At 37.5% G+C, this 12,021-nt stretch overlaps 1 protein-coding gene and 1 pseudogene across 2 annotated transcripts in view; both read left to right on the forward strand.

Annotated features, from left to right (window-relative positions):
* The window catches only part of Hivep3 (HIVEP zinc finger 3), a 460,068-nt gene that overhangs the window by 4,866 nt on the left and 443,181 nt on the right, over nt 1-12,021 (forward strand). The window contains exon 1 of one of the 2 annotated variants that reach the window (XM_047541224.1): nt 106-211. The exons of the other annotated variant lie outside the window; for it this stretch is intronic. The gene's annotated coding sequence lies outside the window, so the exon portion shown is untranslated. Of the gene's footprint in view, nt 1-105; nt 212-12,021 lie in introns of those variants that run through there. 2 annotated transcript variants of the gene reach the window in all.
* On the forward strand, nt 2,751-6,373 carry LOC124964276 (60S ribosomal protein L7-like 1; annotated as a pseudogene).

The raw sequence follows: 12,021 nt of genomic DNA on the forward strand, positions 1-12,021 counted from the left end.
TTCGGCAATTGTCAGCTGCTCGATCCCATCTTTGACCCTCCCTTTTCCTCTTTTTTTTTTTTTTTTTTTCTTCAGTGTGGGAGCTCAAACTGAGGACCTTGGGCATGCTAGGGAAGCTCTTTCTCCCTGAGCTATACCTCTAGTTCTGAAGCTCCCTTACCTTAAACCTAGAAATAGCATAAATGATTACGGATCGCCTGCTTACTAGGAGGTAAGTGGTTTTCTGGTGCTTGGGTCTCCCCAGAGGAAAACTGATAATGGATACACGTGATTATAGGAGCTATGAGGGTCTGAGAAACAGGAATAGATTAGACAAATCTGGCATGGGGGTAGGAGGTTCAACCCTTCTTGGGTGGAAAGTACAGCTGATCGGAGATTAATTCCTTTCTTTTTAAACCTCCTGGGTAGAGAAGCCTACTGAGTGTTCTCTGCTGGCTGAAACACATTTCTGGATTCAGCTGTAGAGGTTTCTCTCAGTTCCTAGAGAGAGCACAGTTCCTATGCTTCCTTTGGGTTAGCCCCTTCCTGGCTTGTGACTCTCTAGGTATGCACTATGTGGAGCAGGGCCTACTGTCCTATGCATTCTTTCTCACACTTGGTGGCTCTTGATGGAGTTGCTCCTCCTGGAGAAGCACAGGGCGGGTGGGATGGGAAGGGCAGGCTTCCCAGTGGTAGTGAAACATGCTTTGCAGGGCTCGCGTCTTCCCTGCATCTATCTGCCAGTGGAGGGAGGACTCCCATTCAGCTGCCACAAGTCCACCCGGTGTGGAGAAAGCATTGCTATGCACACTTTGCAGAACGGGCTCTCTTTCCCCCTTGTGTCTCCCCGAGCTACAGGATTCTTTCCTTCAGGCCTTTGGGGAACTGGCATGCCTTCACTTGACTCATTGCTGTGTTGTAATGTGCATACAGAAATATGGCTTCAAGAGTTGTGAGAGTTCTTGAATAATCAGATAATTGATGTCTATGAATTTTAATTAATACTGGTTTCTACAAAAACTTAGACATTCTGGACTAAGTTCACAAGCAGGTACATTGGTGTGAAGACCAGGGCCCCTGCAGAGCTGTATCTCCCATCCATATTCTATTTATTAAAGCATTTTTACTCTCTTCTTATTCCACAAAGATGTGTGGGTGGCATTAGCTTATTATGAATATAGTGGATCACAATTGTTGGATTCTCAGGTACCATGATTTTCTCTGGGGAAGGCAAATCCTAGACTGTTAATAATAGTTATTATCTATCTGTGCCTCTATTATGTGCCAGGCTCATTACTTACATTTATTCTTTAGAACTCTTCCAGGTAGGAATTAGTATTCCCATTTTGCAGGTAAGGAAACTAAGATTTAGAGAGGTTAAAGAATGCTAGCTAGGACATAGCACTTTGTTTTAACCAGATCTTTTGATTCCAAAGCCCAGATGTTTTCTCATAGTTAAAGTTGGTGGGAGTTTGTACCAGAATTGGTAGAGAAGATGGAGATTTTGAAAGGGGACTGAGAGTTCTGGTTACTCCAGCTAATGAAATCTTCTCACTGAACCCCCTGGGAAACTTTGCTTTTGAGTGTGATAAATTACCTGTGTCCTATTTTTGAGCTGAATGTATAAAATAGAAGTTGCACACTGATAGCCCTGAGCCAAATTTGGTCAGCAGATGTATTTTATTTGGTCTGCATAGGATTTTAAAAATTGAGTTAGTTGAAATTTTTAAAAAGTTGGAGATTTTATACTAAAGTACAGATTTCTGGTCTTTCTTGAACCATCAGAAGATCTGGCAACCTTGGGTCCCCATTCCTCCTTGGCACTAGCTGAGTGGCTGCTCTCTTTGGATGTAGCATAGAATTCCCGTTTGCTGTTGTTTCCACCTTGCCTTCCTTACTCATTTATATTACCTTCAGTACTCTGAAGGCATTTGAGTTAGAGGCATCTAATAGAAGTTATGTAAATTCTCTCTGCCAGTGTTGAAGACATATTAGAGAAAGCTTGTTCTGTGTTTGAATTAAAACCTCCCAGCATTTCCCCCACTTTGTAGACAGCCCAGAGAGTGTGACTCTACTAGGTGTGTGCACAGACACGCCCACATTCCCCTCCCTAAAACCCTTAGCTATGACCAGTTAGACTCTGGATGGGTTTTTGGATCACACAGACTAACCAGACTTGGGATTTGGATGTTGAATCAGTGAACTAAGGTGTCTCAGGCAGGAAGGACTTGTAGACTCAGGCTGAAAATTGTGACCTTGGGATGGTGGTTTAGTGAGCAAAACAGTCAGAGGCACAGAGGTGAGAGTCACAGGGCAATAGAAAGCAAGGAACGACCTGGTCCTTCCTGCAGTGGAGGTCCTCTGTCTTTAGCTTTGGCTCAGAGGCATCTGTTGAGCACTTACCATAATGCTCCACACTATCCTGGAGGCTTGTGGTCTATCAGTGAACCAAAACAGTCAGAAATTCTGTTCTTCTAGGGCTTGTGTTTTGGTGAAGGAAAACAGACAACTCCAAACAAAAGTGCAAAAAAATATAAAATATGCAAAGTGCTAATAAGTACCAAGAAGAAAAATAAAACTGAGTACAGAGACAGAGAGTGGGTATATTATGCAGTGATATGTTAGAGAGGTTGGTCAAGGAAGGCCCCCTGGTAAAGTGCTATTTGAGCAGAGCTGTGAATGAAATGATAAGGAGTGAGCCACAAGGAAACCCGGGGATGGAACATTCCCTGCAGAGGATTCAGCAACTGCAAAGGCCCTGAGGTAGGAGTATGCCTGACACGTGTGAAGAACAAGGAGGACGTGGTGGCTGGAATGCAGCAAATAATAGAGAGGAGGAGAGGGCACTGCAAGGTCTCGAGCTGTATCGAGGTGGAGGTGGCAAGCAGTGGATGAGGTCTGATTATATCTTAAGGCGGACTTGACAAAGGATGTACTGGGTATTAGGTGTGAGAGAAGAGGAGTCAAGAGGAACCTCTGAGTGCAAGCATTACTGCGACGGGTTGTGCTTCCGCTTCTCTTCCTGGAAGACTTTCAAAAGCAACAAGGAAAATGAAAAAGAAACTAAAAAATTTGAAAACTCTATTTATAGAAAAAGCAGGATATAAATTTAATCTATAGATTTCAAAATAATGTGCAAAGACTCTTCCAAGTAGATGAGCTCAGGTGCAAGCCATGTGGTAGGAAGCGAAGAGAAGCAGTATAAAAATACACACAGCCCAGCAGCAACAGTTCTTAGAAAGCACCAGAAAAGTAATATTTTAAGATGGAAAGTATACCCTGATGTGAAAAAGTGACATCTCTCGCTGTAACCATTGTAGGAACTGGAGGTGTAGCTGGGTATATAGTTTGGTTCAGAGAGCAAAAGAAGGGAATTCTCATCATCACGTAGGTGAACTCCCTATTTGTAGGAAGCACTTTACCTCTGGTATCAGGGAAGAGAGTCTTTGGGATGTGAGACTATGTCATCTGAAAGTATCCTTGGCATGTCCCCTCTTCTGCCAAGAGGAACCTCATGCAAATTCTGTAGGTGTCCCGGAAAACTTAGTCTAATCAAAGATAATGAAGAAAAGAATTGGTAGACTTCTGTTTCTGAAAGTGGTAGGCTAGGTTATTTGAATAAAGTTCCCCCTGGAAATGTTAAAATGTTGAATATGTTTTTAAGATTGGAAACATTTTAGATTTCCTTAAAAGCATCAAAAGCCGAAACAATAAAACGGAACTACCTGGCCAAACTCTATGATCAAGTGGGAGCCTAGAGAGCTGGATAAAATACTAAAACATCTAAGTTACTTTTGCCCTGAGAACATTTGTTGATCTTAATATAGACTGTGGTTTTGGCAGCCCTGAAGGACAAGGAGGTTAGGAGCTAAAGTACATGGCTTGCGCAAGGTGAGAGTTTCACAGGAGACCATCTCCATATAAATCTGCAACTTCTCAGGACAAAGGTAAACCAGAAGTAAGACCATGTCCCCAGAGAAGGTTGCCTTGGTTTTGAGCAGAACCAAAAGAAAAAGGAAAGGTAACTCATGTCACGGACCAGCCTTTTCACAGATTTTGAGGATGGTTTTATAACCTTAAGCCATGAACTTGGTGTAGGGAGTTGCAGGCTGGTTTTATACCCTACATCAACCCTAGATACCTGGAAGAATCAAGGGTGAGTCTTCTCTGCAGGAAGTACTTTCTTCCTAATTTTCTAGGATCAATGAATGGTCTAATCTAAAAGAATAAGGTACAGAAGAAAATAAAATATGATGAAAGAGTAGCAGTGATTAACAGGACAAATAATAAAAGACTCAAATTCTTTAGGTGTTATAAGTATAGAGACAAAAACTGTGCTTATTATGTTCATAGAATTAAAGGCAAACTTGTACATATCTTCAGTGAATGGGTAGCATTTAAAAGTGGCTTGGCAAATTTGAAAAAGACCAAACAGAACTTCTTACAAAATAAAAAGTACAAAACTAAAATTTAAAAATGTAATGGCTTACCGTTAGACTGCTTATTAGGTAAGATCAAAAAGGGATTAATGGATGATAAGGCAGAAGAAACTATCCAGAATTCTGAACAAGGAGTCAAAAAGAAAACATGGAGAGAGGTTAAAAGACATGAAAGTAGAATCTACAGGGAAGAATCCACATCGCAAACTCCAACTAATATGTACTTAGTTGGAATTTATAAAGGAAAAAAAGAATGGGGCAGAAGCAGCTATTCAAGGAAATAATGATTGAGATCTTCCCAGAATTGATAAAATTGATTAAGTCCTGAATTTGGAACTCTAAATGCAAAGAGAAAATCCTGAAAGCAACCAGAACAAATAAATAAAGGCAAATTACCTTGGAAAGAGTGTTTTATATACTTAACCCTAACCACAGAAGCCAGAAGACAGCATAGTAAGATCTATAACTGAAACAACTGACAACTTGGAAGTCTATGCACAGAGAAAATATCTTTCAAAAATAATGGAAAAATAAAAACATTTCCTATAAATAAGAACATAGAGTGTCCCACCACTTTGTGTGTTTGCCTCACTAAAGTCCATCTGAATTGATATCCTATAGGCAAAAGGAAAGTGATTCCAGGTGGAAAAGCAGAGAGACAACAAGAAATGAGGAATGTTAAAAAGCAGCAAATACGCAGGTTAATGTAGATGAGCAATGAAGTAGAAAACACAATTTTATTATCTTATAGGCGAAAATAGATGGAATTGAAATTAAGACAAAAATGACATGTGAGTTAAGAAAGGAGGTAAAAGGAATCAAAAGCATTCTCAGGTTCTTATGTTACCTGGTAGGAGAGTAAAGATGACTCTCCTCAAGCTAGGTTAACAATGTATGTCATAATTTCCAGAATAACCACAAGAAGAATGGAAGCAGAGTATGTAACAGCCTACCTTCTTGAAGATCCATCTATAACATATAGTTACAGAGAGAATGAATATGAAAGGGTGGAAAATGTATACTGTTAAATAAGAAACAAAATATCAGATTAAAGTAGGCATTACGATTAAAGCATTATTATGAATACGAGAGTTCTTTTCCCCAAGAAAATATTAGTTTGAAATTTTTATGCACCGAAGAACAGCAGACTATATAAACCACAACAACAGAAGAACTACAGCATGAGCCATAATCACAGCATTGGGAAGACCAAGGAGGAAGAGCAAGGAAGATCTCTGTGGTTCCAGAAAATGTCCTGAAAAAGAGGAAGGTGTTTCAGGCCCTCAGAGCTACCCAGGCAAAGCAGGTGCTTTGGGTAGAGAAGCAGAGGAAAGGCAAAGAGTTCAGGTTTAAGTGACATGGAATCATCTACATAATTCCTGGTGGCAGCAACATGACAAAGTGTGCCTCAGATGACTTGGAGTGAAACCTCATGCTTTGGAAGTGCCTGATAAACATTCCCTGGCCTTTGATGTTCACATCCAAAGGATTGATGGGGTGAGTTTACTGGTGCAGAGGACCATAGAAAGACTTTGTCTTAAAAAATGTTTAGTGGTATCTTTGTCAAAGTCACCCCCAAACCTAAAACTGCTACAGATAGTAGAACCTTATGTGACCTGAAGATTTCCAAATCTGAAGTTTGTCCTGGAACCCATCTTGAAATGTGGACAAATGAAGGCCAAGAATAAGACCATTCCCCCGACAGATGACACAGTGATTGAGGAACACTTGGGAGGTTTGACTGAGGAACACCTGGGGAGGTTTGGCGTCAATTGCCTGCAAGACTTCATTCATGGAATTGCCCTCCCAGGGAAGTATTTCCAGGAGATTGCTTGGTTCTTGCACTTTTTCCACTTCTCTCTGGCCCATTAGACTACCAAGAATAGAGTGGGTTTCCTCAAGAAGATGGGCTATGGGGTGAAAGTATCAATCAGCTCATCCATCAACTGAACTAAACTCAGAATATCTGAAAGCAGTGCATTGGAAGCATGTGTTTTTGTCTTATGGAATTGTTATCAAGTATCTTTGGAGAAGATTATTTTCTGCCTTATCTTCAGAAACTGAAAGGAAAGGACTGGGGAAGAGATGGTAGGTTATGATCATGGCTGATACCTCTCATTACAGCCCAGATCCCAGGAAAATTCCATTGTTTTCCACATTGACCACCTTGGTCTCTGAATCAACACATGCCATGGAGGAAGGAGTCCTGTTTCTCACATCTTCTATCCTGGGATTTAATGTTGATGAATAAATAACCCAAGCATGTATATAAGGCTCCCTAAGATTCTTGCAGCAATGGACCAAGTCCAGGAGAGTACTTGAATCTGGGGTCCTGAAAGCCTTGTTTTGAAAAGACTTGAAATACTTAGGAAGCAAAGCACAAAAACCAAAAACAAACTACCAAGAGAAATAGAACTAGCCTTGATAATAGCTATGTTAAATGAGAACAGGTAAGATATTTTAAAGAAGAATTAGGTCAGAGGTCTTGTTGTATAGGTCTTGCTGTAGTAATAATGAAAACATAGTATTGATTCAAGGATAAACACATAGTCCATAGAACAAATAGAAAACCTGGAAACTACTTTGCATTTCTGGACTGTTGGTGTGTTGCAAAAGGGGGCACTAAGATAAAGAGTGAACTTTTCAGTAAATGATACGGGGACTGATGGGGATGCATATGAAATAATATAATTTGATATAACTTCATATAAGACATAAAAATCAATTTCAAAGGGATTGAAAAACTTAATTATGAAAAGAAACACTAGAAAAGTTTTGAATAATAAGCTATATCTCATGATCTTAGCATAGGGAAGGATTCTTGAATAATATGCAAAACATTAGCTTTCACAAAGAAAGAATTGATAAAAATGATTACATTAAAATTAATGTATTTGGATCTATTTCAATCCAAATCCACTATGGAAAGAATGGAATAATAAGTTATAGCACTGGAGAAGAAATTTGTGAACCTTATGAGGACAGAGAGGATGTCTGTGACATCTTCCACAGTGCCTAAAACCAAAGCTCCATCATTCAGGGTACTATATGCTAAGTGCTTCTAACCATTCCCAAGTGATGGCTACTGGTCTACAGGGAAGAATCCACATCACAAACCACAAACATTATTTCTTTCTTGCTTTTTCTTCTGTTGCTGTTCATTCCTTAGAGAAAAAAGAAGATAGAAAGAGGGATGGTAGCTTTAATCAGGCAGTTGTTAAAAAATATTTATTCAGTGTAGAAACTATGGTTTTATGATCGGGTGGGTTCTGAGAAGAATACATAGAAATATGAAACAGAGGCCTCTTCACAAAAGACTTTCCAGTCTTCTTAGGGGGTTGTGGAAAATAGGGAAAAAATTCTTGACAAATCTGGACCATTTTTAAAATGCCATTTACATGTACCAGTATATAGGAAGAGAGAAATAACACTTCCTAATGTAGTAATTGGGAAAGATATCACAGGGGAAGAAAGATTTGATCTGTAGATCAAAAGAGGATAAATTCACAGAGAAAGGAAGAAAGCATTCCAGGGGAGGGACAAGGACAAAGCTTGCTTTGTAGGCAAGAAAAATTGAAGAAGCTTTGGGGACCAGGACAGTCTGACCAGAGGAAAGAGACTGAAAGACAGATTCTTTAAGAATAAATATGAATGAATAGCTAGATCATTGTTTGAGCCAATATATAGTTTTGAATGACTGATTAAATGAAATTTATATACAGATAATGTATTATATAATTTCATATGAGATTTATTACTCAGTAATTTTGAGGAAACTGGTTAGACATTTAAGATGCATCCTTAGTTAGAAGATATGAACAATTTTATGCCAACATATTTGACAGTTCAGATGAGATAAATAAATTCCTTGAATAACCTGACATGCCAAAACACAGGAAGAAATAGAAAATGTGAATAGCACAATACTAAAGAATTTACTTTACCAAATTAATTTACCAAATAGCAAACAAAATTTATATGTAGATGATCTCTCTAGTAAAGTCTTCCAAACATTTAAATGAAGTAATAACATCAATCTTACATGCTGTTCTAGAAAGTAGAAAAAGAAGTTAGCACTTCCAAGCTTATTCCAAAGAAAAACCATCATACCAAAACTTGGATATTACAACAAACGAAAATTAAAGACCAAACTCTCATAGACATATATACAGAAATCCAAAGCAAAATATAAGCAGAATGATTTCAGCAATACATAAAAAGGCTAATGTATCATAGCCAGTGGGATAGGTTTCAGGAATTCAAGAGTAGTTTAGTTGGTTGTGGTGGCATATGCCTCTAATCCCTTCTACTTGGGAGGCTGAGGTAAAAGAACAAGTACAAGGCCAGTCTGGGCAACTTAGCAAGACAGTGACCCAAAATAAAAATGGCCATGGATGTAGCTTTAGTGGTACATTGTTTGCTTAGCATGCATGAGGCCCTGGGTTTGATCCCCAGTATCCCTCCTCCACTAGAGTAGTTTAACATTTGAAAGCAATCAAGATAATTCCCTGTAGTAAAAGAATAAAGAAGAAAAATATATTATCATCTCAGTGGGTACAAAAAGAGAGGATTTGATAAAATTCAATATTGATTTATGATTTTAAAAAAGCCTTAGTCCTTAATCTGATAATAGGTCCCTAAAAGTATCTTAAAGTCAGCACAATACTTAATGGTGGAGTACTGAAAGTCTTCCCTCAGGTGCCTGCTAGCACCATTTCTATTTAACTTTGCATTAGAAGACCTAGCCATTGTAGCAAGCCCAGAGAAAGGCTTAAAAGTCATATGGATTGGAAAACCATCTTTAAGAGGCAGCATGATTGGGTCTACAGAAAATCTGAAAGAATGTATAGAAAAAATATTGGAATTAATAAGTAAATTCATCAAGGTTGCTGCATAAAAAATCAATGTAAAAATAAAAAATCAATTGTACTTTGCTGGGCTTGATGGTGCATGTTTGTAGTCCCAGCAACTGGGAAAGCTAAAGTAGAAGAATTACTTGAGCTCATGGGTTTGAGGCCATCCTGAGCAGCATAGCAAAACACTGTCTCAAAAAGGAAAAAAGAAAAAAAGAAAAATCAAGAGTACTTTTATATGTTAGCAACAACAACAGCAGCAACAACAAAAAAAGAAAATGAAAATTTAAAACCCATTATCATATACAAAAGCCTTTAAAAAGTTCCAACAATGGGACTGCAAATTGGTGCAATTGCTCTGAAAAGCAGCATAGAGATTCCTCTGAAAACTTGGAATGGAACCACTATTTGACACAGTTATCCCACTCCTCAGAACTTAAAATTAGCATACTACAGTGATACAGCCACATCAATGTTTATAGCAGCTCAATTCACAATAGCTAAACAATGGAACCAACCTAGATGTTGTTCAGTGGGTGAATGGATAAAGAAAATGTGGTATATATACACAATGGAATATTACCCAGTCTTAAAGAAGAATGAAATTATCAGATTTGCTGGAGAATATCATGCTAAGTGAAATAAGTCAATCCCAAAGAACCAAAGGCCAAATATTTTCTCTGATATGCAGATGCTAATTCACAATAAGGGAGATGGGCCTAGGGAAGACTAGAGATACTTTGGATTAGAGTCTGGAGTGAAGAGAGGGGAGTGGGTATGGAGGGTTAGTAGAATGAATTGGACATTATTACCCTATGTGCATATGTGATTGCACAACCAGTATAATTCTATAGCATGTACAACCAGAAGAATGAGAAGTTATATTCCATTCATGTATGATATGTTGAAATGCATTCTACTGCCATGTGTAACTAATTAGAACAAATTTTAAAAAACCTTTTAAAAAGTTCCAACAAATCCATAGAAACAAATACAATAAAGTTGGGCAAGATCTCTACACTAAAACCAGGAAGACATACTGAGAGAAATTAAGGAATACTTAAGTAGATGGAATGATATACCATGTTCATAGATGGGGATGACTCAATGTTGTAAAGATGTCAATTTTCCCAGAATTAACTTGAAATTATGGAAGTCATTCAAAATTCCAGCAGTCTTTTAAAATGGACATCACAAAACTGATTATAAAATCTGTGTGGAAAGAAAAAGGACCAAGATTACATAAGACAGTCATAAAGAATAAGAAGACATCTGGGAGAACTTATGTCTTCAGATATTTGGACTTATTATAAAGCTATTATAATTAAGTCAATGTGGTATTTTTGCTGGAATAGACAAATGGCCCTATCAAGGAGTAAATACAGTTTGTTCTCAACCCCCACGTGTTCTTGTATTGGATAAAAGCCAGGTTGACAAGAGAAAAGCAAGTTTATTAATGTGTGAAGTACACATCATATGGGAGAAAACTCCATAAAAAGTAACTCAAGGCAGTGGCTTAGAATTTTGTTTTATATAGCATCTGCAACAAAGAGCAATAAATTTATAGAGAAATGAAAGGACAAAAAATGGATTTTAAACGTTAAAGGCAGGAAAACTAATGAGAAAGTAAGTATATGGGAGTAAGGTTTGTAAAGTCCTCTGGTGCTGTCTTTGGCTAAAAATCTAGAGCTGTCCCAAGTAAAGAAGAATTTATATCCTGCCTTTAGGAAGAAAAATGAGGGAGTAGGGAGAGCTTTTCCTCTGCTTATTGTACCTTAATTATCATTAGCTAAAAATAATTTTTATATTAAAGAGACACATTTCAGGGTGACATTTTCATTTTTTCTGGTGTAATGGAACAGATTAGAGAATTTAGGAAAAGCTCCTCATATAAACACCTGATTTACAACAAATGTTAACACTAAAATATGATAGAGAAATGAGGCTTTTCAATGATTAGTGCTGGTCCAACTTCCTATTCACATAGCAAAAAATAAAATTTGACATCTTCCTCAAAGCATTCACAAAAATCAATTCAAGCTGCATTGTAGATCTACACACAAGAGGTAAGACATAAATTTCTTGACAGGAAATACAAGAGAATATTTGTGTAATCTTAGAATAGGCAAGTATTTCTTAGACATGAAAGCACTAGAAAGGAAAATATTTTTCTGTATTTTTATTGGTCCATTATAATTGTACATAATGGCAAAATTTGTTGTTACATTAAAGGAAAATATTGATAGATCAAGAATTTCTGATCATCAAAAGATGACATTTAAAGAATGAAAGGGGAAGACACAGAATAGGAGAAGATATTATAAAGATCTACAAGTCAGTAAGACAAGTAACCCAATAGAATATGGATGAAAAACTTCAACAAACACTTCACATAGGGAATATTCAAATGTTTAATCAGTTTATTAAAAGTTATTTGATTTCGCTAGTTGTCAGAGAAATGCAGATTCAGACTACAATAAGATATCTATCTCTACATATCCAGCAGAATGGCTAAAATTAAAAAGTCAAATGCTTGGTGTTGATGAAAACATGGAACAGTTGGTCTGCTATGATTTGTTGGTGGAAGCATAACTGATACGACTACTCTGGGAAACTGGTCAATAGTATCTAGTAAAGCTGAACATGCATGCACCTTATTACTCCAAGTTTCATTGCTGGGTATATACCCAATAGAAATATGTCTATATGTTTACCAGAACACATATATAAGAATGTACATAGCATTCATA

This window comes from Sciurus carolinensis, chromosome 1, assembly GCF_902686445.1.
Source record: "Sciurus carolinensis chromosome 1, mSciCar1.2, whole genome shotgun sequence".
Taxonomy (NCBI): Eukaryota; Metazoa; Chordata; class Mammalia; order Rodentia; family Sciuridae; genus Sciurus; species Sciurus carolinensis.